This window comes from Pezoporus occidentalis, unplaced genomic scaffold, assembly GCF_034315485.1.
Source record: "Pezoporus occidentalis ecotype Australia unplaced genomic scaffold, CSIRO_AGI_Poc_V1 ctg55, whole genome shotgun sequence".
Taxonomy (NCBI): Eukaryota; Metazoa; Chordata; class Aves; order Psittaciformes; family Psittacidae; genus Pezoporus; species Pezoporus occidentalis.
In genome coordinates, this window is record NW_026915888.1 from 513,728 (window position 1) to 540,061 (window position 26,334).

Here is a 26,334-nt window from a genome sequence, read left to right on the forward strand (position 1 = left end):
CCTTTCATCATCGACTGGTTGGGATTGGAAGGGACCTTAAAACTCATCCAGTTCTCACCCCCTGCCATGGTCAGGGGCACCTTCCACTAGAGCAGGGTGCTCCAAGCCCCTGTGTCCAGCCTGGCCTTGCACACTGCCAGGGATGGGGCAGCCACAGCTTACCAGTGTCTTACCACCCTTACAGTGAAGAATGCCTTCCTAATATCTAATCTAAACCTCCCCTCTGTCAGTTTAAAGCCATTCACCCCTGTTCTATCACTACATTCTCTTATAAAAGTCCCTCTCCAGATTTCTTGTTAGCCCCTTTAGGTACTGAAAGGCTGCAGTAAAGCCTCCCTGGAGCCTTTCTCTTCTCCAGCCTGAACAACTAGCATGTTCTGTCCTCTCTTCCGATAAGGGATCCAGTCATTTTGTTTTCTAGGGATGTAAATAAATGTTGCCCCTTATTTTCACCTGCTGTGAGCCAAAAGCTTCCATTGAAATCCCAGGCCTCTAAACTCAGCGGTCACGGGAGCAGGGTTCTGGGTACATTGGGGGTCCCTCTTATTTCACGAGGTAGCCCCATCTCCCTGCAGCCACGGAGCAAGCGGGATGGGGGGGGGGATTTCAATCAGCCCGACTGCCAAAGCCAATTACGAGGCCGAGGACGATATAATTGTATTAGGGAACATCTGTACTTCATTAAAAGCCCTCGCGGGGCGGATTCGCGCCCGGCCACGTTACGCACAGGCGCTTCCAGCCTCCCCTCGCCCCCCTCTCACCGCTCCGGCAGCTGCACCGCCCCGGGAGCCTGCACCTGCCCCTCCCGGTCCCCTGCCGGTCCCATCCCGGGCGCGGCGGGCAGGCGGCGCTCTGCGGCCGGGCTGCGCCGGGGCTCCGGGGCGGTGCGGTGCGGTCTCCTCTTCCTCCTCCTCCTCCTCCTCCTCGTCCTCCGCGGCGGCGGCGGCAGCGCAGGCAGATGCGGCGGATCCTGGGGCTGCTCTCGCCCGCAGCGGGCTCCCGTCCCCCCGCCGCCCCCATGGACGGCAGCGGGGGCAGCAGCCGCGCGTAGCTCGGTGAGTCCGGTCCCGGTCGCGGTCCCGGTCCCTTCCCCCCCGCACCCTGCCCGCCCCGCGCTGCCGCAGCCCGGGATGCCGCCTCCCTCCCCGCGCTCCTCCGCTTCCCTCTTTCCGTGTAAAATCCCCCCGCTTCCCCACGCGTGTCGCGCCGGGGCTGGGCTGCGGGAAGCGGCTCCGCCACCTGCTCCCTGCGGCTCCGGTTCCTGCGGGGCGGTGGGAGCGTCGCCTCTGCCTGCCGGTCCCTCCTGCGGGATGGGGCTGGAAGGGTCGCGGGGAGCGCCCTGCGTTGCTCTGCGCTGGGAGGGCTGGGCTGGGGGGCTGCGGCTGGGCTCCCAAACGTTTGTTCCGGGGGAGGACTTCCCCGGTATCAGTCCTGGAGTTATTTTGTTTCAGCTAAATTTGATTCCGACTGACTCAGCGGCTGTATGGAGCTGGAGGAAAACGCCACTTTGAGGGCTGTTTTCCTTACCTTGGCTGTAAAGACCTTTCTCTGTGTATTCCTTGATGATTTCTTGCTGTAAAATGATGTTGTTGTGCTTTATTTACTCCTGGAATTTAACAGCTCTCCCAGACAGACAGGCTTGTTAGAAGCTGAAATAACCAGCTCCGAGGCACAGGCAGTGCCCTTGGTTGTAACAGGTGCAATGTGCATATTCTTATGAACAATGAAATGGTTTCGGCGTTCAGGTTTATTTGTATGCTCTGCATTTCTGTGTCTCTGAGGAAATCGTCATGCTATGTTATGTCAAAGATGTGCTTACAGTGTCAGTGTGTCCGTAGTGCCTAATTAGGAGGACATGGGAGCAGCTGCACAGACCCTGTCCATCAGTGTTGGCTTTACTATCCAGGGTGTTCCTGGGTGACACTGTATAGCTTGGGGTGTTCTGGTGGCTTCTGTGAGGACCCACGCTGGGTACTGGCCCTCAGCGATGCTCCTGCACAGCATGAAACTGGGAGATGAGGGGGAAAGTGAAGTGCAGATGAGGAACCATTTGTGCTTGGATTGTATTCTGTAGACTTGATGGTCCTTTAGTACAGCTCCCTGCTGCTGGGTTTTCCAAGTATGGTGGTGGTGGTGGTGGCACATCTTGTGTTGTTGTTGAAACCTAAAATCCTGACGCTTCTGTTCGCAGAAGAAATTTCCTGGGCATGTGTTTCATAGAAAAAAATAACAGTCATTGGTTTAGTAGCTTCCTGGGCTTCCTATTTAAGGCAAACATCCAGAGTGCCACCACATTAGTAATTGACTTAATGGGAGTCATTCAGGAGCTAGAGCTGTAGATCAGAAGGAAATTAGACTGGAATGTAATAATTGCTGTCAAACCAATATAGCACAATAGGTGTATTCAAGCAGTCCTCACCCAGGTTCAGCACCTGCTGTGGGTTACCTGTGCTCTGTGGTGGAGCCAAGGGTATGTCCTGCCTAGAGGTGTCTCTGCCTTCCTTGGCACTGGAAGATGCACCTTCCTGTGCTCTGCTTTCCAGGACACTCTAAATATCCTTCATTTTGTTAGGGTAGGAGGAGGAGTGAGCTGCCTATGCAGGGTGGGGAAGGGTGAGTGACTAAAGGGGTGAGGATGGGGAGTACATTTATTTGTTACCCTCTGGGTCTTTATAGATTACAGCAAAGAAATGGTAGAGGAAAGGAGGAGTCAAAGCTGTAGCCAGAGAAAGGTACCTGTCACTGAAGGTTGTTAGAGCTGTCCTCTGTCGTGTTTGTGGAGGCACTGAACACAGCAAAGGCACCAGAGATGCCTAAAAGGTCTTAACTTGTCAGAGATGCTCCAAGACTGCACAGACTTGGGTTTATGCCTTGTAGCTTACCCCACTGTGAGGGACAGTGTGGCTTCCTCCAGGAAAATGATGAGAAAGTCACAGTGGTGTCTGCTGGGGCATTCAGTCCTCTCCAGAGGTTTCCCAAGCACGGGGGTCTGCCAGCTCTTGCTAATGAGTTGCAATAGTGGTGAGCTTTGTGTTGTTCTGTAGTAGCTACAAACCTTGGGACTGCAGAGAGTGTGCAAAGGAGGTGGAGAAACAAACCTTCCCTTGGACCACTTACAGCTTCACCCTGTAATGTAATTCCATCCCTTGTGGTTCTTGGTTTACTGCGGGTGAAGGTAGGAATACAATTCTGCCTCCTTGGCATTTTGTATAGCTGTAATTCAGCCAACCAAGGAAAATAATTGCTTTGTTAACCCTTTGCAAGGTGCAGCTGATACAGCTCCTTCTGGTTTATTCACTTAAAAGTGGTGCATTCCATTAAAATACAGCTCCATTCTTAGAAAGCCATTACTTCAGGAGAAAACATTTGTTATAGCTTCAAGTCACCTCCACCTAATGATGCTCAGCTGAAAGGGTTTGAAGTGTTATTTAATCATATTTGGAGACAACAGTCTTAAAGGATTCTTTAATAATAATCTTCAGCAATAGTTAGCAGCCTTATTTAGCATCTTGGGCTATTCACACTGGTGTGAGAGTGATCCGTCCTTTTCATGTTGCTGGTGAAGCATGATGTTGCTGTGAGTAAGCTGGGTAATGTTTATGGATCTGCTAAAGCAATGAAGCTCTGGATAGTCGTCCTTCAGTTGCCTGAGGCTTTTCTTGCTATACATGCTTGTTTAACAAGGGTTTGGAACTCATCTCTGGAAGCTGGTTATTTGCGCTGCAGATGCTGATCTGGTCAGGGATACATCCACGCTGCAGTCATGGATGTAGCTTGAAGTGCTCTGCTCTGCAGTGTGGTGGGACCCCATGGAGCTCAGTGCAGCCTCATGCAGGTCCCTGCTCTTGCCCTTCTGAGCTCACCTGAGCAAGAGAAGTGTTCTTGCTCCAGCAATTTGATGTACTTGCAGGAAATGAGTCAAGGTGGGGCTGAGGCAAGAGCAGGGACTTCTGGACACTGGGCCAGATAGCTTAGGTCTTGTAGCCTTAAGCCATCAGCTAGGCCAGGAGTTTAGCTGGATGTAGATGGAGTTAAATGTTTTGGACAGCTAAGAGGAGAGCCGTGTGTGCTTAAAATGAGCAAGGGTTTAAGGGGGACTCAATGACTTTTGCTTAGTGGTGTGGCTCTCCGATACAGTTAGGAGAAGATGCTTTCCATGTGATGCTGATGGCACGTGCTGCTTGTGAGGACTGGATGGCAGTGCCTGTCCTCTGAGGAACACCTTTTCTCTCACAGTAGACGCTTAAATGAAGGAATTAATGGCAGTGAATGAATTAATAATCATAAGTTTAAATCTGTGCAGTGAGTTCCTTAGCAAACTGCATTTACTCCTTTTTCTCATGTACTTGCTCAAGGGCTGTGGACTCGTTGTTCACCAGCTCTGGGGTTCTTCCTTCTAACAGCATCGCATTGTTTTTGTCAGAAATGTCTTGTTTAAGCAAACTCACTCTGGACACGTTTCCCACCTGCAGGCTTCCTCAGGGATGCAAAAGCTTCGCAGGTGTGTAGTGAAGGCCTTTCCTTCGCTGCTCAAATGTTTGCTCATGTCCTAAATATAAATTCTAGGAACTGGTGTTTGTTTTGGAGCTGGGGAACACTTTTCTCTTTTACCCTCTTTATAGATTCAGAGGATTTAAGCATATGATTAACATTAAACATGTGAATATTCTCCCTGGACTCATTTTTTGGATCAAAGGCAGAGTGCTCAGTATGTTGAGAGGATGGAGCCCACAGACTACTAAATGCAGGGAGCTGATCTGCTGCTGTGCTTGTCTAAAAAGAGTATATGATAGGAGTACTTTGGATTTATGCCTGTCTGTGCCCCAGATCCCTCAGCTAACTGCTGTCTTGATGTTCCTTATCTACAAAGTGCTTACAAGCATTAACAAACCTTTGTGATGCTGCTGAGACGTGTCCGTATCCCGTTTTCCAGAAGGAGACGTTGAGGGAGTTTGGTGATCTGCTGAGACCACTGTGGGTTGTGGACAAAGCTGGGCATTGAACTTGCAGCTTTTAATTCTCAGCCCCATAAGGCAGGGGCAGCAGCACAGCTCTCTGGCAGCACTTGGTTAAACATTGCCATCTTTCACGCCATCAGCATGCTCCCCAGATTCCCATCCCTACACAAAGGCTTCTTGTATCATCTGCTGGATCAGACTCCAATCCAAAATACAGTCTGTCTGCAGGAGTGAGCAGTGGCCTGTTAAGAGAAGGAATCTCAGAGATAATACGTGCCTGGCTCTCAATCTTGTTGGATGCTATGAGGAGAGCTGCTGTGTCAAGACTCCTGTAACCTGAGTGGTTGGAGCTTAGAGAAAGGGGGATTCTGCCATCTTCTCTCCTGTAAATGCAGTGATTCTTGATTTCTTGCTGGTTTAAAAATACTCTCTACAGAGCAGGGAGCCTGAGTCCATGCATATAAATATAGACATGCTAGGTGTGTATGCCTATGAGCTGGCAAATGAATCAGTTTCCAAATGTGAAGTTTGTCTCGTGTCACTTTTGGCTCCGAGTTGTTGTGTTTCTTTTTCTTCCTGGTTTTACTGTGCTTCATCTCCTTAAATTAGAAGAACTTCTCAAAAGAGAGCAGGCAAATATCAGACGTGGATGAACATGGTTTGTGCTGAGCTTGTGTGGCTGTGCCCCTGCGGGGTAGCATGGAGGTGAGAGGTGCCCGCATCCCTTTGTCAGAAAGACCCTCCTGGACCATTGCGGGATGCTGAGCTCTTGGGAAGCTGCAGTGGCCAGGATCCAATAACCCTGACAAAGGCAAGCTTACGTGTGTTTTGAAGTTTTCCTTCAGGAAATGGGGTTCCTCAGAATCCAGTATTTTGTAATATAAGGCAAGTGACAAATCTGCAGCAATTCTCAGGTTTCCCACAGGAGAGCTGCCTGGTGTACCTGTGCATACAGATGTGTAAGGGACAGGCAAGCCCTAATTGGGATTTTATTGCCTTTACATGCTTTGTGAATGAACCACAACCACCCTGAGCTTTTGCATATATATAACAGCATCCTTCCTTTTTAATTCTTCCCCTCCACAGGGAACCTGTGTTCTGCTGAACTATCGCTCCTTTCCATAAATGACCCAAATCAGCCTTCACCACTCGTCAGATCAGAAACTTCATTAGTTAATAGCAGTGCTGCTCTTCCTTTTTGTCCCTACTGCAGCTAAGCTCATGGCGTTCACAGACAGACCTGTTAGTCATTAATATTCTTTGTATTCTTCATCTTTGGCTTCAGAAAAGAAGCCCTTTCATCTTTTGCCTTGCTTTGTTTTTTAGAAGCAGCCAAGTTTGACTGGAGGAAAAAAGAAACTGGGAAAAAAACATTTCTCTCTGCTTTCTTATAAGCTTCCAAGCAGTCTCCCCTGCTGACTTTGTGCTTTCACAGTAGACAAACATTGACTTTGTTTTCATAGAGTAGAACTGGTTTATTTTTTCCTTGGTTTACCTTTCTGGTTATGCCTCAGCAGAGTGGCAGGGCAGGATTAATTAGCAGCAGCTGTTTTTCCTAAATCCTCATTCTTTCCACTCTTTTTCCATCAGGTTTATTGCACCTAAAGTCAGGTTGGTGCAAAGAGAATATAAGCATGTATCTAAACCTAGAAAAACTGTGACGGGCTCGGCTGGTTTGGAGCCTGGATGGTTATGTCTGCCCCAAATGGGGCACAGTGATGGGTCTGTCGATTCTTGCTCTTTAAAAGCAATCAGGATGCTGCTACCCAGGAAAGTGTTTTAACTCTGCTTACTTGGGGTGAACCGTGCATGGGTGAGTACAGTAATAAACCACGCTCCTCAGCTGGGGAAGGCTTTCTTTTCACCGCTAAGTGCTCACTACTTGTAAGTGACCAAATCCTTTTCTAATCCGCAGGGCTAGCTAAAAGGAAGGGATGGAGGCACCGCAATGGAGCTCTGTGATCCTATGGAATCACGCAGCTCATTTCTGGACCAAAAGCAAAAAAACAAACCCCTTCTGGCCTGGGCTCTGTGTTTTGTGCTTGAGGTTCATTAAATGCTTTTTGAATGTGCCAGGAGTCCATATCCATTCTGCTCAGGTTTCCTCACTCCTGGCTCTGATGCAGTGCATATCGCAGCGCGATCATTAAGTGTGATTACCACATTTTTGACCTATTTAAAAGTCTGGCTGTGAAATTCCAAAGATTCTAATGTAAGCTATAAAGCAGATTATTAATGTGCCGTCGCTTACACATTTCATGGCTCATTTCCTGATCACAGCAGTTTTGAACATGTACATAAAGTCAGTTCCAATGCATGTGTATAAGCATCACGTAGCGTGTACAGCCCGGTCACCTGGGTTTGGGCTCATATTCCATGTATCTTCTACAAGTTAAAGCAGGTTAGAAGAGGAAGCCACAAGTGTAAGAAGCTGCAACATTCCACATTGGTGCTGGCAAAAGGCCTGATGCTTTCTGTGGTGCTGGAGCTCAGGAGAGGGTATCGGAATGAGGATCATACAGGGATATAGAAGTCAGGCAAGAGAAGAGACCTCAGGAACATCTTCACACAGTCCCTTGCTGTGCCCTCTGGGCTGGAGAAGGTACCCTCTGAAAGCATCAGGGCTTAGTGGGATTTTAGCTGTGCTGAAGCTGGAACACAGGCAGGATGCTATGTTCCGGTGGGTCTGCAGAGAGCAAAGGTGGCTGTTGAGATCTTCCAGCCTTTTCCATCACTTCATTCAAATCTGTCATCTCGTTCATGGAACTGAAACTCTGCAGAACCTCCCTAAAGAGCCTGGGCATTTGCAGATTAAGACTGCAGGCTGTTAGCTATTTAGTTGTTTTCTTACTGCCACGTTGAGTACTTGGCTCTTTGGTCCTACATGAGCTGTCAGATGTGGATGTCTGCCTCTGTGAGATTAGCAGTGATTTTATACAAGTTTGGGGTGCAGGATGAAAGCGGGGTAAGGCATAGAGCAAGGTGAGATGGGACCTTTCTCTTTCAGGACCTGGGGGTGAATGTTGGTGTAGATGAACCAGTGGCAAGATGTAAGAACCAGGCAATAAGCCATGCTGAGGAGCAGTGTCCTTGGCATTTTCTGTCCTCCAACATGAGGAGGTGGAGGGAGAGGTGCAATTAGTGGTCCCCATCTCCGAGCACTGCTGGAGAACAAGGTCAGCATCCTCTCATGGCTGCTGCTGTGCCAAGACCTAGAGGAGAGATTTCTGTTCCTCTCGGGATCCATGGGGACTGCCAGCACAAGCCTTGAATACTTGTTCTATGCATCAGGGACAGGATTTGCGCTTTTGTTCCTGGCATGTGCATGTGTTAAAACAGTGTTTCAGATGTTCTGTGTGTATGGCTCTAAAACACCAGCAACACAAACTTTATAAAGGCAGAGTCGCTGCCGTTTCTTACTCAGCTTGCTGGAGATGATTTGGATTCTTTGGTTTCCCAAGTGAGGCTGGCTAAGCCCTGCTAGAAGGTATTATTCCATAGTGTACACAGCTGGGAGAGCATCAGCTTGTTGTCTGCAGTTGTCTTGTATCTTAATGTGGTGTAGTAAAGTATAAATGTACATAAACACCTACACAGCATTTCATTCATAAGCTGCCAGGCTGCAGTGTGCCTTTTGAAATCACAGGTTTGGGTTTGTTTTTGTTTTCTAGGATAACTTCATTATTTGATACGAGGCATTTCCCAAAAATAAATCCATCGGATGAAAACCATGTGTCTGTTAGTGATTCTGCTAATAAAAATCTGGTCTTTTTTTTCATTCCACGAAGACCTTTTGTGCAACAGCCTTTTTGTTCTTTATGGCACAGTTATTAGCTGTCATTAGGTCATTTCAGGAAGGTCATTAGATACGAATTGGTGTGCTGTGGGGCTTGGAAGCATGGACCACGGCATCATGTAAGCCAACAGAAGTATTTTGGAGTATAGATTGTTAGGAAATGCGCAAGAGGTTTGTATAAACAGGGATGGTTATGAACAAGTCCCTTTCGAGGCATTACTCGTATGCCTCTCTTCTAACAGCAATCCAGCTTGTGTATTAAAGCAAGTATCTTCCACAGTGGAACCGCAAACGACAGCAGAATTATGATTAAAGGGCAGTGAGGACTGGTGGTGAGCGCAACATAAAATACAAGTCTCGATGCGGTTAGGAGAATGTGCCCATCTAATAAGCAGCTTAACATGGTGTATTACTGTGAAATAGAAAGAACCATGAAATATGGGATGTTAATAGTAGGCTGGATTTCCCTGTCACTTTGTATTTATGTTCCTGAAGCTGCCCTGGCTCCGTCAGGGTTACTTCTGAATTGGACCCAAGTGAATGAGAGGTGGATTTCCACTTCTCAACACCTTGGTTTGTTTCTGTTTTGAAACAGCAGTAAGATTTCTCTGCAGCCCTAGATTTGAAGTGTTCATATCGGATAAAAAGCAGCCAGTAAGATGAATTGGTCCAAATGTTTTCCTTTATCCTGGTCAGATGCTAACTGCTACAACTTCATTTAACTCCATTAATGAAAATAGGTGTTGTTCCGTTCTCATTAATGCAAGTAAGGTTGGACCATTAGAGGCCAATTTAAGCACAGATATTAGCAAATACTAATACGTGATCCACTGTCTTTTGCAGCCAATAAATCAGCAATTGCTATCTACACAGTAGCAAGTCTAGTAGGGGCTTGAGTGCCTTTGAGATTGAGAGTCCTTGTCTTGAGTATGGCTGTTTTAAGTTTACTGAAATCAGTTAAATTGAGATAAATCCAGTGACTTGTTAGTGTCTATTGGAGTTGCTCAAAATTTATGGCCTTTGCTGCAAACAGGCTGTGGCCTGCTGTGCTTGGATAGGGGGAATCGGGAGCTTTTCCCCTTGGACTATAAATAGCCTGCCAAATGTGTGTATTGTAAAGGAGGTGTTCAACCAAACACTGTAACAGTATTTCCAAACTGCTTTAGATCACTTCCTAATAGTTTCTGTTGTGGATAGCCAGGGTTTACTTCTTGTAGGCTTTTATATGCATGAAGTTTCCTTTTAAGATTGTTGTGTCTCTCTCGGCTCCCCTCCCAGCAGGATTCTTCTCCTTTCCAAGCCACGTCCAAATAGCTCAGTGATATGTTGGGGAAAGAAAAGCCTATTGTATAAGGCTTGTGTGTATGAGTGTTTCAGCAAGTAGCACAAGGAATCTGAGGTTCCGTCTTGCACACCTTCAATCTTGATGTTTTGACCAGCCCCATTTAAAAACTCTTATGGCAAGTGATTTTTATGAGCACATGTGGAGAGGAATGTGTAAAGTGCTTGAGATGGTAGGGCCTAGGAAGAAACGTGACAACTGCTTTGTGTAAGATGATCTGTGTTCTGAGGAACAAATGGTGCATTGAGATGACAAACGGAGCAGCAGAGATGCAAAATGCAGCTGGGCTGCAAGGGCTGTTCGATAGGGAGGTACTGCTGAGCGGCTCCATGGAAGGGGTTTGTATGCTGGTCAATATAAACAATTTCCTGTTAGGTTTGAGCTTTCTTATAAATTAATGATAGAATTCCCATCGATTTAATTAATGAGGTTCCAAGGTCTCGATTTGTAGAGTTTTCTGGTAGCAGTTTTGTAACTGGAGGATTTTTAGGTAAATCCATGCCCTTTATTTTCCCACTTGCTGGGTAGGGTGCCTGGTGATAATTTATCAAGGAGTCCTTCCATGTTAAGAGACAGGCCTTTATCCACTTTTGATAGAAGGAAACAGAGGGACAGCGAGATTATGGGACTTGCCCAGAGGCTGCTGTGTGATGTAGCAGAGCACAAGTTAAGTGCCGACACTCCGAAAGCCAGACCAGCCCCTTGAGTTGTGCATTGCTCTTCCTTTCAGCTATGCTGCGCCTTTGTCCTTGCTTGGGAAGGCTCCCAATGGTGGGCAGGGATGGAGGGTTCTGATCTGTCCCATCAGTGCTCAGGGTGCTTCATGATCTGGGGAGCAGATGCTGTTCATTTGCAAAGGGAAAAAGAGATCTACTCTCCCCATCTTCCATCATGGTGACAGCAGAAACTCTCTTCAGTGCAGACCTCTGCAGCTTGAAGACAAGTCTCAGTCCTCTATTGCAAAGGCATGGGAAAGCCAATGGGCATGAGTGTGCAAATGGTTCACCCTCTGAATAAGGAGCAGAGTAAGGAACATGGTGTTTGTTCCCATTGAGGTGCAGTTTGCTTGTCTCCTGGGGAGCTTGCACTTGTGTGTTGGCTTTCCTCAGGAGGTCAAGAAGGAATTAATGCCACAGTCTACTTAATTGTTCATCAACAGCTAAAGTAATGGCAAAACTACTCCACCCCAATTAGTAAAACAACAATTAAGAAGACTTAATGAGACTTAAACCTCTGAAATCTTACTGCTTCCTGGGCTTGAGAATGCTGTAGCAGACCAATGTGCGTGCAGCTAGCTAACTTTGCTTAGCGTTAGCCCTGCAGTGAGGAGCAGAATCACTCACTACCTCATTTAGAAGTATTTGACCTTAAAATAGGAAAGTATATTAAGGAAGTGACTTTCAATCATGGGAACTGGATTTTATTTGTGTGTATCTTATTATTTCTATTGATTACTCAGGTAACCAGTTTAGCAAGACCAGCTTATAAAATGATTGACAGTAAAATCTTGGGAGGAAGAGAATGGTTTTTCCTGCCACAGGACCAGAGAAATTTGTACCATGACTTAGATTTGCAAAGCCTCTGATCCTTCCCCCACTGCTCTTTTTTCCCCTAAAAGTAAAGATGCTGTCAGCACAAGTTACCATTTCCCCAAAGGGGTCATTTACCTTTCATAAAAAATAATGAACACCAACAGAAATGTTCCCCACATGCTGCTACTGGACTGTATTAATGAAATCTGTCAGTGTTTGTGGTGTGTGCAGCCCCATGTTTTATGGTACCACTTGAAAAATGCAAGACATTCATATGAGTTATTTGGAAAATGGTGACAGGACTATTTGGCATAGCTATGTCTTAAAGAGGATGTTTGCAAGCAGCAGAGGGAGAGAAACGTGTGTGACCAAGCGTCACCAACACTGGGGTAGCAGACTTCAGCCCGTGTGTTACTAGAAGGATGGCCTTGGGGCTTTCCAGTTGCTGGATTTGTTTTTGCAGTGGGACCTGTGGATCCGAGTGCTTACAGGGAGCAAGCAGATGGCTATGAAGACCTTCTCTGCATGGCTTCCGGAGATGGGAAAGTGGGTTTCTTTGACAGCTTATGTAGTTATTTGGTCTCTGCTGTACATAGGCATTTCCCACCCATGGCTTTACTGAGCTTCTCATCATTTGTGTGTTGCTTGCCATGACTTACTGCAGAGCTCAGTAGTAGAAATGTAGACACAGAAGAACGTAAGAAGGGTTGTCTTTGACCTCTTCAGTGACTGAGTCTTTCACCTGCCACTGTTGGCTGGAGGAGATTGAACCCTTATACACGTGGTGCCTCACACACCTGAATGTCGCTGTTTGCACTGGTGACCAGAGCTGGGTTTTCCTAAGCCAGAAAAGCAAAGACAATAGGGACAAGCTGGGTTTGGACTTGGGTCATGAGTGTATGCCATGAGCAGGTGAGAAGGCTACCCCAGCCACTCTTTCCTTCAAGGCAGTTGTTATGCCTTTCCCATCCAATACAACAACTGATAGTAAAGAGCAAAGAAGCAGCTTCTGCCTGCATCTATTTATGATTGTATCTAGTCCCTGAGCCTTCACTGTATTATCTCCTTAAATCAGTGCACCTGACAATTTCACTTTAGCACAGTTAGATGTATTGCTGTCCTGGGTTGCAAAAGAAAAGCCATGCACTTGCCAGCCTGCTGCAGGCTCCCTGGGAGGATTTGGAATAAATCTCCCAATGTGCAACTGTTTGCTTCAATTATCCTTTTTCATGTGGCTCTTTTTTAACAGTGAATTGATACGGAGAAAACCTACAAGGATAAGTTGCTGGATGCAAATTTGAGAGTGAACCTTCTGTCTTTCCAGCAGTTTCTATCTGAATCGCTCAGATAATGGTTGCAGTTTCCCAGCTTTGGACTCAGGCTCTGAACTCCCTCCCCATGGCTGAGGGCTGGCAGTGCTGCTGCATTGCACTGTGTGTCTCTAGGTACAGCTCTCATGAAACAGCAGGTGACGGGACTGTCAGAACCCACAGGCAGGTGATTTGTTCTGCAGGCAGCAGCACAAAGTGGGGGCTCTTTTGGTTGATTACTATTGAACTTCTCCTGCCTAACAGCAACTTGTATCCTGCTCTGCAAATGAGCATCCTTGTGAGAGGCTGAGCTGCAGATGGGGGCACTGCTTGTGAATTATTAACTGTCTGGGTGATGAGCGTGCTCCAAACAGGGCTCTGCTGGTCACCCAACAGTTGGTGTCATGCAACATGACTATTTCCTTAGTTGCTTGGTTCTAATTATTTTCCTCTTGAAAGCTGAGAGTCTTTATTCAGTGCTGGATGCTTTACCCCAGCTGTCCACATTGCATTTTGTACATGACAATATCCTCCTTTGGAAAGAATTGATGTCATAAATTTGCTCATGCAGGAGTCCCTAAATCCAGCTCTATTTGTGGCAGGAGTTCCAAAGGGCACATACATCTCGGAAACATTGACTGCTGCATGAAATGGTAATTTTAATGTATGGAAGATCAGATTCTAATTTATTTTTCTTAGTGCAGATGAAAATTGATATGATGCTTCAAGGAGGTTGTAAAATAATATCTTTAATCTCATTCCATGAGGAATATTAACTTCAAATTTTGTCTTTCTTTTCTTTCCCAAACTATTTTAAAATGCTTATTATGCCGCTTGAGCATCTGTTCTGGCGTGCTTGTGTAGGAAGATTTCTTTCTCTTTATTCACGCTCACAATAGGAAAAGTGTATTTTTATGTAGTTTTATGCAACATACAAATTCCAGTTCCTTTAAACAGGAAAAAGTCTCAATTTTTAACCAGAGCACAGAAATGATGCGTTTATCCCAATGGACAAAAGCACATTAAGAAACGTTTTTTCCAAACAGGATGCTGAAGGTGACTCCAATTTAAAAACCACCCAGACTGAGAAGTCAAATGCTTGCTACCAGCAGATACCCAGGCAGCCAGGTCTTGTGGAAGGGACTGCTGCTTCTCTTGTCTTCCTTTTATCACCTACAGCTGAGAACCAGTATGGTCCTCCAGACTTCATAGGTATACAAATACCTTCTGAAGGCTGACTGTAAATTGAGTTTCTGGGGAGCATCCCAGTGCTTGAGTCTCCATGTTGTTTCCCCAGCTATTTTGGCACAAGCTGTGGGAAGGATAAGCCCTTTGTAGACTTCAGCCATATCCTGCCTGTGACAGCTTAATCTGATGCCCATGTCCACACCTCGGGGTGGCTGAGAGCATAAAACCAGGCCTGGAAATGGAAAGCTCCTCCCTGCTACCATTGCAGGGGTGACATGTCATAGGAGATGAGGGGCATGATCTCCTATAGGAGAGCTATCTGCTGTCCTGCTGCTGTTCTAGTCACTCTGTTAGCATGCAAAATCTATGGTAACTGATAGCACTGGCCATGTAAACAGATTGTAGAAGAAAAAGTGATGATTCTTATGGCATGGCTCAGCACTCCTACTTGGAACTACCAAAAGAGACATGTGTAAGAGGAGTTGCGAATAACAAAGTGTTCTCATCCCTATGTAAGTGAGCAAAACCATGCTGATAGGCAAGCCAGGACTTTGTATCTGCATATGGAAGGTGAATGCATAGTTCTGTTATATGGTCTTCTGTAAGAGCATTAAGCAACAGTGATATTTCAGTGGGGTTAGTTGGTCACCTGAATAGCATTTTGGAGAAAAGAGTAAAAGGCCTTGAAGAGAATGTAAAAAGGATTCAAGTGTTGCTTAAAGTATTAAGACAAGATGCACATGTAGGGTTGTGCATGCCTATGTGCAACTGGCAATACAAAGACTTTGAATTGGAAATCACTGGACAGAAATACAGTTAAGGTTTAGAATGGATTTAGTTCAGACAGCCATAGGGAAAAGGCAGGATATTAAAGCAGTAACAAAGATGTACTGCAAGGCATTCACTTCTATATCAATATATCGACTACAGTGAAGGTGGAGTCTGTGCATAGTTGGGTCTTCTGGTAGGAAAAGGAAATTTATTTTGGGGAATGGGAAATATCACTGAAAGTGCTGTAAGAAGTTAATGTTAGTGCTTCTTTCTGAAGGTCTAGAGAGGGTTCAAGTGAGTTTTGTTCTGTGTTCCAGTAAGCTGAGGAGTGTCCTCTGTGGGAACAGCACAGTCTGAAGGTGATGAAACTAGTGTGGGCTAAAACTCCACAGGTGTAAGAGAAGAAAAGGCATGATATGAAAATATAATGGCAGGGAATTTTATATGCTAAAGTGACACTTCTGCTGTGAATAATTTACCGTAACGGAAGTCAGGAGTCGGGCATCCTGGTGAGTTGACTTGGGCTGTTTGCAGGGAGAGAGCTGAGAGGTGTTCCTGAGGAGGTAAGGTTGATGCTCATTATTGCAGAGAACTATTCAGAGAACTGAATAGTCTTTCTATGTCAGTAGCACACAGTCTGCTAAGGATTATCATTTGGTGGCCTGGGGAATGGACACCTGGAGTGTGTGGTTGGGATGGTGCCTATCCCAAACGACTTTCCTGCCTTAGAGCCCCCAGTGAATATTTGAGTATCCCTTCATCTGGACTGACAGCTCTGCTGGCATAAAGCTTTTTGTAGGCAAGGGAGGAATTTGGAGGAGGTGGCTTTGAGAGTGGTACAGGTTGAGCCAGGGAGAGTCCTTATAAACCAGACTGGTCCTGTGACTGGTCTCTCTTCTGTCTTAGTGACAGAATTATTCTCTCTTAGTGACACTCCTGGCATCTCTCATTGAGTTTAGGCTGTCTGGAAAGCTCCTATGTCTCTGCCCTCCAGTGTGAAGTGGAGCATACATCCTATTTGTCGTCTTCACCACTATCTTGTGCCCAAGCCATGCACTCACCCACTTAATGATAATGCCTAATTCCACCATGGATTTCTGCAGAGTGCTAAGGGTTGTTTACCCTGTCCTGTCCATACCCCACAATGCAGCGTGGTGCCCAAATGCTCAGCTAACTCCAGACAACCCAGCTCACACTGTAGTTCACCGTTTAAATTAAAGTACCCTGTGGTCCTTGGGTACCGAGACAGGCTGAGACATGAAGTCTGCATGGTATAGTGCAGGGCACAGAGCCAGTGTGTGACTGAGTACTACAGAGTATGCACAAGAGGCAGCTCATCCCTCTGTCTCCTGAGCTCTTGTATAAACCAGTAGGCCCAGATACCACGTTCCCTTTGGCTACTAAGGGCTAAATCTTTGACTGTACTAATTAGGAGATCTTATTATATTTAAGGGTTGCTTGTTCTTCACTCGCAAATACACTGCTTGTATTCCTGGATGAAGATATTCTTGGAATAATTATTTTACTGCAAACCCTCCAGTGGGCAATCTTTTATTCCAGAGTGACGGGCCTTTGTCCAATTTAACATAATGTACTTTGGAAGTGGAAGCCTGTAGTTTGTGGTGCAGGAAATGCACTCATTTACCAAATCTCATTAATTAACTGGCACCTATTTAAGGGAAGTTTCTTCTCTCTCATGGCGTTTAAAACATCAGCGGTCACAAAAAGTAGCTCTTTAGGTTTTTACAATTGATCTTTTTCCCCTGAATATTAAAAGTGATTTTTTTCTGCTGCTGCTTCATATGAGAAAAGGAACTTCAGCTTTGAGAATTACAGTTTATGCTGCTGAGAATTGTGTGGCAGCTCCGTGCCGGCTGCCAGGAAGCTGTCGCTGTGCTCAGGACCGCGCGTCTCCGCCGTTTGACGTAATATTCTACGTGATGAAAAACTAAAGCAGCTTTTTTCCCCTTCAGTGTGTAGCTCCCTCCACTTCTGAGCAGCACAAGATTAATCTTCTGGCTGCTGGTCTGCAGAGCTTTTGCCCAAACCAGAGACACCCAGCAATGCCTGCACTACACCAGCCGCAGCAGGCAAGCCGATTGCCTTTATTGATGGAACCGTGCAAACCTCATCTTTCCTCCTTGCCTTGCTTCACTTTGTCGTTTCCAGGTCACTTCCCTTGCCTTTGTCAGCATGTTTAGCATAGCTTCGTGTAGGAGCTGCCCTCAGGAACACCGTCATGCATACTAAATTCATGTCTGGGACAATGGTATAAAGTGGCCTATCCACTCAGGAGCAAGATGTAGCCGTAGGGAGGAACTGATAAGCTGCAGACCTTCTGGAGGTCAGTCCTCTGCAGTCACACAAGCATCTTCTACTGCCCTCCTGCATTTGGGGTGGTCCAGTGGCCCTTCTATAGGTGGGTGCAGTGCTTCTGCCATTCCTGGCAGCTCTGACTTCTCTTCAGTGGTGCCTGAGCCAGTCTTAGTTAATGCAATTATTCACATTGAGCGTAATCAGTGAGCCACAGAGCAATCTACTGGTGGCTCCAATCAGTGCAATTACTCAGTAGGATCAAAATGAGCTTCTTTCTCTGAAAATGATGCTGTTATTCACACAGAAATGAGTTCAAGGAACCCCCGTTCTTGTTGCAGGGTATGCTGTGGCTCCGAGTACCTGCTCACACAATTCCTTGTCTTTCTTTAATGCAGAGGTTAGGGATGTGTGGGGAAATGTGGGTCCCAAAGGTGTTTGCCTGCAGAAGAGACAGGGTAATAACCTTACCAGAGAGAATATGCATAAATGGCTGCAGAAAATACTGCAGCTTGCTTTCTGTCTGCTGGCAGCACCAGTGCATTGAGTAAAAGACTGTGCCAGTTGGATTTAGCTGAGTGTCTTTCTAGGACTATGTGGACCCAGCTCAGACTGGGACAGCCACCCGAGGAAGACAAACGACAGAAATACATGGAGGGTTTCAGGGACAGGGAGGGATTTGGTATGGAAAATGGCTGTCCTCTGTGCTTGGCAGGACTCCGTCCAGACTTACAGCTGTAGGGAGGGGAGGCCAACTGTGCACCCTGCGTTCGAGTGTGCCTCAACACAGCTGTGGGAAAGCATCACGCAGATTGCCAGCCGCATGCTGAGATTTTCATGAGTGCATCTCTGCGTGCTCTGCTTGTGTATTACACTGAAACCCGCCTCTGCCTGCTGGCTAGCCCCAGACACGTAGCTTGGTCTCCTCCCTTACATGTGCTGGATGCCACTTGCTCACCAAGAAGGGCTTGAAGGTTTTAACCCTACCCATGAACTGATGCCAAAAGGGGCAGTCGCTTTCCTCTTTTCGAGTTGTGCATCTCTTCTCTCCCCTTTGCTTTGGGTTTTTGGGTTGTGTGGCTGAAGGGAGAAGACTCCCTGGGTTCATCCTGTGGGCAATGCTCGGTTTTGATAAGAGGCAGAGCAGTCCTTGGAGGGGTTTTTGCCTCTTGGTGTGTTAATTTTCCACTAGATCAGCAGATTGAACAGACTGAACCCTGCTGCTCTGGCAGTTGCTGTCTCTATTGCAAGGGGAGCAACAGGCAGTGGCGGGAGAGCAGCATCTCTCCTTCACGCTGTGCATGGTTGCACCAGATTATGTTTAACATCCAACTGCTGTCTTACCTATTTACTGCTTACCTTGGATGTGCCTGAAAATGGAAACTGCTGAGCTTTGATTATTGCTGGGTTCTGAGTTTCAAAATGCAGCCACAAATAGCTTTTTGGCTTTAAAAAGCTGAAATACTGTGTGCGTGAAGTCACTAATTTATTGTCAGGCTCTTACACTGATCGGAGTAAGCGAGAATCAGATGATGGGATCCAAATACTTCCATGCTTTCAGAGACCTCAGTTCCCAAGTCAGAGTTTAGGTCCAAATATTCATGGTGATCCTTCCCCAAATGCCTCATCCCAACAGGCTTAACAGCCCCCTGCTCATCTTTGGTCACTCAAATCAAGTTCTTGAGTGTAGTTTCTGTCCCTGGTCATCCTGTGCTGTCCTGCAAAGTGAGCCAAAGCTGAGGTGTATTGAATTGCCAAAGCCCTCTGTATTTTATGTATTTGAAATGTAGCTGAGGCAGACGGTTTGATCTCCTCCACATTACTGTTACTTTAAGGTATTGTTTTGGTGGTTTTTCTTGCTTTATTTTAATCCTCACAATAGCTGTTTATGTGACACAGAAAACCTCATCCAGGACTCTTGCTGCTCAGCAAAACTAAAGGATGGAAGATGTTCAGTTGTGACCAGTTTTTTAACTTAGTTCAGATCCCTGACTTGGGAGCCCAGAATACGTCTGAGAACACCGATGTGCACAAGTAACTGATGCCTCCAACACACCAGTCTGTCTCAGAGCATGTCTCTGATGTTGCCCTTTGTCTTGATGTATAAGAAGCAGCGCGGTAACACGATGGTATTTGTTGGCAAAATGGTAACTTCCTTATGGCAGCTTCTGTGCAGGTTTCAGGCACCAGTTCAGCAAAACAGAGACCCATGTGAGCAAGCCCATCTCTGCTGGATGGGATGTGTACAGGTTTGCTTAATTTTGAGCACATGAGTAGCCTTATTGGCTATTGCATTTTGAAGCACATGTTTAAGTGATGGGGCCTGCATGCAGATGTGAATACTAAAAATGAAAATTTAGGCATCTAATCCAGATGGTGAAGCTGAAATCTTTCTTTTTCAAGGCAGTCTTGGGGATTTAAACAAACATTTTCCATTAAGATTAATGGAAGATGCATGCCTTAACTCCTGTGGACTGCTTTGAGAAACATCAATCGAGTGTTACAGTATGAAGTTATACTGTGCTTGATGTCTTTGCATTGCAGCCTGTGTTATCAGCTCTGCAGGCCTTGTAACATCTCCTGGTCACCGTTTTACATTAGGAACATAGCTGTCTTCATTGCACTGTGCACAGCCCCTGCAATTTTATCTCTAGTTTCATGGTACTTAGTTTTATCTTAAAATCACAATTCCTAGTGCTGATTCACAACAGTCCCGGTTTCTATTCTTATTTCTGCTTAGTGTGTGGTGGGGAAGGAAGATGAACGCTTACAGCCTCTAAACTCATGAAAGAAGCACTTGAAACACTTGACAGCATTAACCGTAAGCGCTCGGAATCCCAGAGGGAATATAAAGTTGATAGACTTGTGTGTGTGTTTTTGAATCTTGAGGTTTTAACATCAGTCTCCCGGTTAAGTGGGAAGCCTGTTTCATTGCTGGGGAGCATGTGATGCTTTGACCTGGCACATGCAGCCTTACAGCCTTCTGCATGTGAGTTGACCAGGCCAGTGTCTTGGAAGACAGGACTGGTCCTGCTGTGTTATAGCATGTACCACAGTTGACTCTTCTCTATGCCCTTCTGGGAACACTTGTTCCCAGCTCCTCTCTTGTCTTGATGTTCTACCTTCTCTCTAGTGGTGCTCCAGGGATCTGAGAGGTGTAGCAAGTGTAATTTCCGTGTGTTATCTGTAGAACTGCTCTGTTTTTATGGAGGTAAAACTGTGTTTTCCTTCAACTCTGCCTTTTGTTCATAGGCATCAGTGCTTGAGGCAGAGCATTTCATTAAAGATTTATGTAAAGCAGGGGCTGGTCTCAGAGGCAAGAGGATAAAGCTGTGCTCCAGAATGCTAATGCAGAGCTGGAACAGTTTGAGATGCGCATAATGCAGCGGTGGTTGGCACAACCCAAGGTTTCATCCAGGAGAGGCAGAAGCTTGCACCATCTTTATCTTTGCCACCCTGGAACTGAGGTTCATCCACACTTGGGTTTAGGTGAGGAAACAGAAACGCCCTGCAGGCAGGCTCTGCCAGCAGCCCTGGGCATGGCACAGGCTGGGAGGAGTGAAGGGGTTTGGCTCCTAGAGTTGGGATGGCACCAGCAGCCCAGCCTGGAGCCTGCCAGTGCTCTGAGCTGAAGCTGTGGAAGAAAAGCTTGTTCTCTCTGTGCCCTGTCCTTCCTGTTCCAACTGGCACGAGCAGGATGTGGAGGTGAAGCTTGACTTAGGTTTCCCTTCCTGAGATCTCTCTGATAAGTTCTGCAGTGGATGAGATGTGGAGAATGTGCCTTTCTCTGTCCCTGGTTCTCCAGTGCTGTCCTGATAGGGTGTTTGGGAATCCAGGGTCTGTCAAACATGAAGATGCTTGTGAAAACCCATAAATTCACCCAAAATCATCAGTATGGATAGCTTCACTGCATACCTGGCAGTTGCTGAAACCTGACTTGTGGAAGAGCACTTGTGTTTGTGCAGAGCTGTGAACAGGGACTATGCCAGCCCCATCCACAGAAGCTTCTGCAGTAACCTCTGTCTGACAGCAGCAGGTAGAAATCTAACAGCATATGGAGCTTCCCTTGGGCCTCACAGCTGCACACAGGAGCCCGTATGTCCTTCTTCAGAATAGTGTTGTTTTACTGTTCAAGGCAGGTGCAGCTCCTGTTACCCATTTTGCCAAAGCTCTTTCCTATAGGGATGCACCCAGAACTCCTAGGGACTTGCTACCCTTCAGATGTGCATTTATGTATTGCTGAGCTGTTTATATGAATGTAAAGGCACGACAGGAAATGGGGTTTGTATTCATGGAAATGTAATTATGTATGTTGTGTAAACTAACTAGTAAAAGTAATTCTGGAACTCAAAACAGGACAAGATTTGAATGCTTATTAACCAAAACAATGGTGGTTGCTGTGTACCTTGGAATAAACACTTGTGTCCTATAGGAGAGGCTACAAGTGTTGCCCCATCCTCTCTTATACATCTGGCAGCTGGAAATGACCATCCTGTGGGCCCAGTATAGAAGGCTTTGGCAGATGCGGTCTTGAATTGTCTTTGCTGTATGGAGATCCTGCAAGTTACAGGATAAAAGTCTGGAACAAGCTTGCCCACGCAGGTGGTACACTTCCAGCTATCTCCTGAAGATAGGATCTGTGTGTTCCTTTGAAGTCATTCATGGAGAGCCAGGATAATGTGGAAAGCTCTTGGACTGTCTCCGTCTGCCCGGCAGCTCCAGCTGGGATCAGAGGCCGCGCTGCTGCATTGAATGTGTGAGAGGGAAATGCTGCTGTAGGACTCTGGGTGTGCAGATGTGGTGGGTGGCAAAGAGCCTTGTCAGGGGGTGAGCAGGGTAGGGTTTGATTTGCAAGCTGAAATATCAGCCAGAGCAGTGGAACAGTGTGAGTGTGAAATAGTAACTTTCTAAGTCAAAGCACCCATAGGCAGGTGAGGGTTGCAAGTGCTTCTTGTGGTGTGAGCTCCACAGCTGTATGAAGCGATGGCACTGCTTGACACCAAGGCATCAAATCCCAGGATTGATTGGTTTTGCTGACTTCACCACGTACCTGAACTAACAGAGCAGACTGTCATTTGTCCCATTTGCAGTTTAAGGTAAGGCTTTCCACCAATTGGTAAAATCCAAGTCCCAGACCTCTTAATATCAGTCATAGCATCATAGAATGGTTTGGGTTGGAAAGGACCTTAAGACCTTAGTTCCAACCTCCACGCCATGGGCAGGGGGATTTCACCCCAGGCCATGTTGCTCAAGGCTCTGTCCAGCCTGGCCTTGAACAGTGCCAGGGATGGAGCATTTGCCACTTGCTTGGGCAATCCATTCCAGTGCCTCACCATCCTCACAGTAAAGAACTTCCATCTGCATTGAAGACGCCAGGCACATGCATGTATTTTAACAAGCACACGCTTGGAGCACACACCTCAGTGGATTTTTGCTGCTATTTCCAAGGGACAGGTAGTGCCAAGGAATAATCCTTTAGTTCTCCAAACCTGTGGAATATGAATTGAAAAAATCCAAATCTGTTTCTGCCTTTTTTGTGTGGTCTCCATTTTCAGCCCTGCAAGCGATGCAGGACAGCTAAGTGTCACTCAGCTCATCTGCTGTGTCTCCAGCAATGAGTGCAGGCAACCATCAGCCTCCAGTCACTTTCAGCAGCTCTGCAAACCAGCACTGGGAATGGTTTTGCTGATGCTACAGACAGTGTCGGATGTAGAAATAACAGGTTGGCAGTGATAAGTTGTTGTTTCCCAGCAGCTTTGGAGGACAGGGTATACTTGAAATAAATCTGCCAGGTAGGGTTTCAAATTGGCCAGGGCTGTAAGCAATAGTTTATTGAGCTTATTTATGATGTTGCACCATGGAAATGAAATGGAGAAATGTCAAGTGCTTTCAACACCAGCCAGCACAACTTAATGCCCCCTCCCCCTTGCTTGGAAGCGCTGTCTTGGCTCCATGCCGGAGGCTTATTATTGTAATAAAACACATTCACGTTCTAGGTGGTAAATGGAATTTACCCGATAATTAAAACTACAAATAAAATAAATCCATTCATCAACATCTTCATTCCCCACATAGCTCACATTCTTAGCACTATATATGGTATAAAAATGTGCACCTTGGGCTTTTTAGCTGTTCATGGTGTAATGGCCGGATCCATCTGTGATCTGTGAGTCTTGGGAATCGAAGCTGAAGTAAAACCACAGAAAAGCTGGATGCGAGCTGTTCCCTTAAGTGACGTTTCCCCGGTCTCGTCTCCTGTATTTGGACTTGGGCCCGGTCTGAAGCCCATCTTCTTTCCAGACTGCTGCTTGCTACCATTGCACAAAGGCAGAACCGCCTCAAGTTTCTCAGCTGAGTAACCATCTGTCTGCCCTCCCACACGGACACCTGAGGATGAGTTAATGTTGAAAACAAAAACACATCATTTAAATAATTTTAAAGCCCCAAATGCATCTTCCTACAGTCTCAAAAGTTTCCAGTGTGGTTTTCCATGTGTTAAGGGGATGGATGCGTTCTTAGGGGTAAAGTTTGCTTGTTACATTAAAATGACGGCATTCGATGTGGTAGAGTTACTTCATAATCGTGCCAAGGGTTTTACTGGTGATACTACGCTGAATCTGGCACAGCGAACATGGGTTGCTTGGACACGCACAGATGAATATTAGTTGGATTCTGGCCTGAGGGCCAGCAGCCCTTCTGCAGGATGGGGAAGAGGGACACGAGATCTGCACTCCGCTTTGCGAATCATGTCTCTGCGTGCAGTTTTACCGAGCAAAGCTTCAGTAAGCCCTCACGTAATCTGGTGCAAGTAGCACAGTCGAGCGCAGCAGTTTCTTTTCAGAGGAGTGCTTGCTAATATTAGGATAAACTTGCATAAAATCGAAAAATTAAAGGCAACTTTGAAATAAATCCTGAAATGCAGCTGGAGGGATCTTGGATTTAAACCCTCTTGTGTGCTGCTCTATGAACAAACAACTTCATCCGTGGTAGATTGTGCGCCCTGAGCGTACATAACAAGGCAATTAAGAGAAAACACAGTCAATGGAATAATATTGTATTATCTCTTTGTTTCACATAAGTCCTGTATCTCCTTTCCACTGCCAGTTTGCTGTAAATTGCACCTTGTCATTAATAGGATTATTGATAACTCTGCCAAACAGAGCTTCAGCAGAATTTACTGTTTGCTAAAATGCCTCCATCATTAAAAACTGTTACTAATATGCTTTAAACATAAATCTTGTACAGTGTTAATGCTCTGGGCTACAGACAGCAGCAAGTAGAGCTCTATAGACTGCTAAAGCTGCAGGACGGGGACACGTGTCTGTTCTGGGCTGCAGTGTGTCCAGCTGGATGAATTTATGGCATTTTCCAAGTCTCTAAACTCTTCAAAGTGAACTTGTCCTTCCCCCTGGGGCAAATTGAGGGGTGAATTCCACCTTGGATAAATCAGCTTGTGCCATGATTGAATGTTCACCAGACAACTCTTATTTTTGTTGCTTGGTTGGAGCTACGGTGCAGGAGGCACCTTGGGATGTGGCTTGCCTTGGCCGTAGAGGCACGGTGATACGCAAGTTCAGTGTCTGATGGCCTCTGGGCAGTCAGCTGAAGGACGTGGCTTTGCATCCAGCAACAAAAAGCTGCTCACTGCCTGCCAACAAGACTGTCGGCAACGTGGTGCCTGTCACACACTGTCCCTCAGCCTGGACCCAGCGTGGATGACTGCGGGGCACGGGCTCGTTTTGGGCTGAAAGACGGCATTGTGGCTGGGACTTTCTCCAAGCCACTTTCCTTTGGTGTGAGTAGCATCATTGGATTCCATTTCAGCCAGCTGCTTCCTGGCCCTTTGTAACAGGAGTGGATGTGCCATTGCCCATCGCTCCAGTGTAGGGGGAAGATCTATGTTGCAGGGTTATCCTAGACTAATGCGCCTCTGCTAGGCACTGCTTTACTGTGGACAGGTCTGAAAGCTGCAGAGGGGTTTGGAGGAATGAAAGCAGATGATTCTCCCATTTCTGGTGAGACCCAGAGATCATGTGTCACTGCTCTTTCAGTCCCATCTCCAGTTTGAATCTGGGTTGCTGTCTAGAACATCGGACTCAGGTGATCATTGTTGTTCCCTGTGTGTTCAGTCTCTATGTATTATCCTCTAGTGCTCAAACCAGCTCAGACTTAAATATCACAAAGGGATTTAATCATATCTGTAAGATGTGATTTATTGCTATTTAATAGAGCTGCTTGGTATCAGTCTGTTGTAACAAGACATGAGCAGACTTGCCTTGGTACTATCCTGATGTTTCAGCGCAGTAACCAAATTCAGGACAGTGCAGAGCACTTCCCTGGGATCTTCATTAGCAATGTGGTGATGTTCAGATGCCTTTGAAGTCCAAGACCTGCATAGAGTTAGAGCAGTGACCACTGTACATCATTGTGGCCCCTTCTCTAGGTCATGTAAAGCAGTGATTTGAGACAGCCTGCCCAGTCATTTAGAAGATGGTCGTTCTCTCAAAGCAGCAGTTTGTCAGACTGTAATTTCAAAATTACATTGTGTTTTGCTCAGGCTTGGCAGAACTTCTCTGAGACCTAAACCTCTAAAATAGCAGCTCCAAAAAACCTCATTCCTGGTGCAACTAAAAACAAAAGGAAGAAGGAAGAACAACTTGAACTGAAGAGAATGCTGTCTGAACCTCTTGCTTTTGAAGATGTATTCCCACACTGAGTCACAGCCAGCGTTCATACAGAAAAGCTTGGCTGGCGTTTTGGAGGTCAATATTTGTTGACTTCAGAGATGTTGCCAGCGCACAGCAGAGGAGGGCTATGGCATGCCCTGAGATAAATGGATTCCAAAGGTAGGCACTGCCTCTTTGCTGCTTTAATTTTCCACCTCCCCAGGTTCACTGTGCAGTGTGATTACAGCACATCTGTGCCGGGCTGGGGTTGCCATCTTTCACTGGGTGACAAGGGCAAATATATTTGCCCTCAAAGAGGCTGGAGGTTTCTCTATTGTGTGCCACTGCTCTCTGGCGAGCGTGTAACTTCATGTCACTTGTGACAAACACAGCATTAGAAATAAGTCTGCTATGGGTTAAGAGCCTCTATCTCGAGGTTATGTGGCTGTTATGCCACT

The 26,334-nt window shown here is 46.3% G+C and overlaps 1 protein-coding gene across 1 annotated transcript in view; it reads left to right on the forward strand.

Annotated features, from left to right (window-relative positions):
* The first annotated feature begins 786 nt into the window (after nucleotides 1–786).
* RASGEF1C (RasGEF domain family member 1C) overlaps nucleotides 787–26,334 on the forward strand; it is a 67,905-nt gene continuing 42,357 nt past the window's right edge. Inside the window, exon 1 of the mRNA XM_062638009.1 lies at nucleotides 787–1,055. The gene's annotated coding sequence lies outside the window, so the exon portion shown is untranslated. The remainder of the gene's footprint in view (nucleotides 1,056–26,334) is intronic.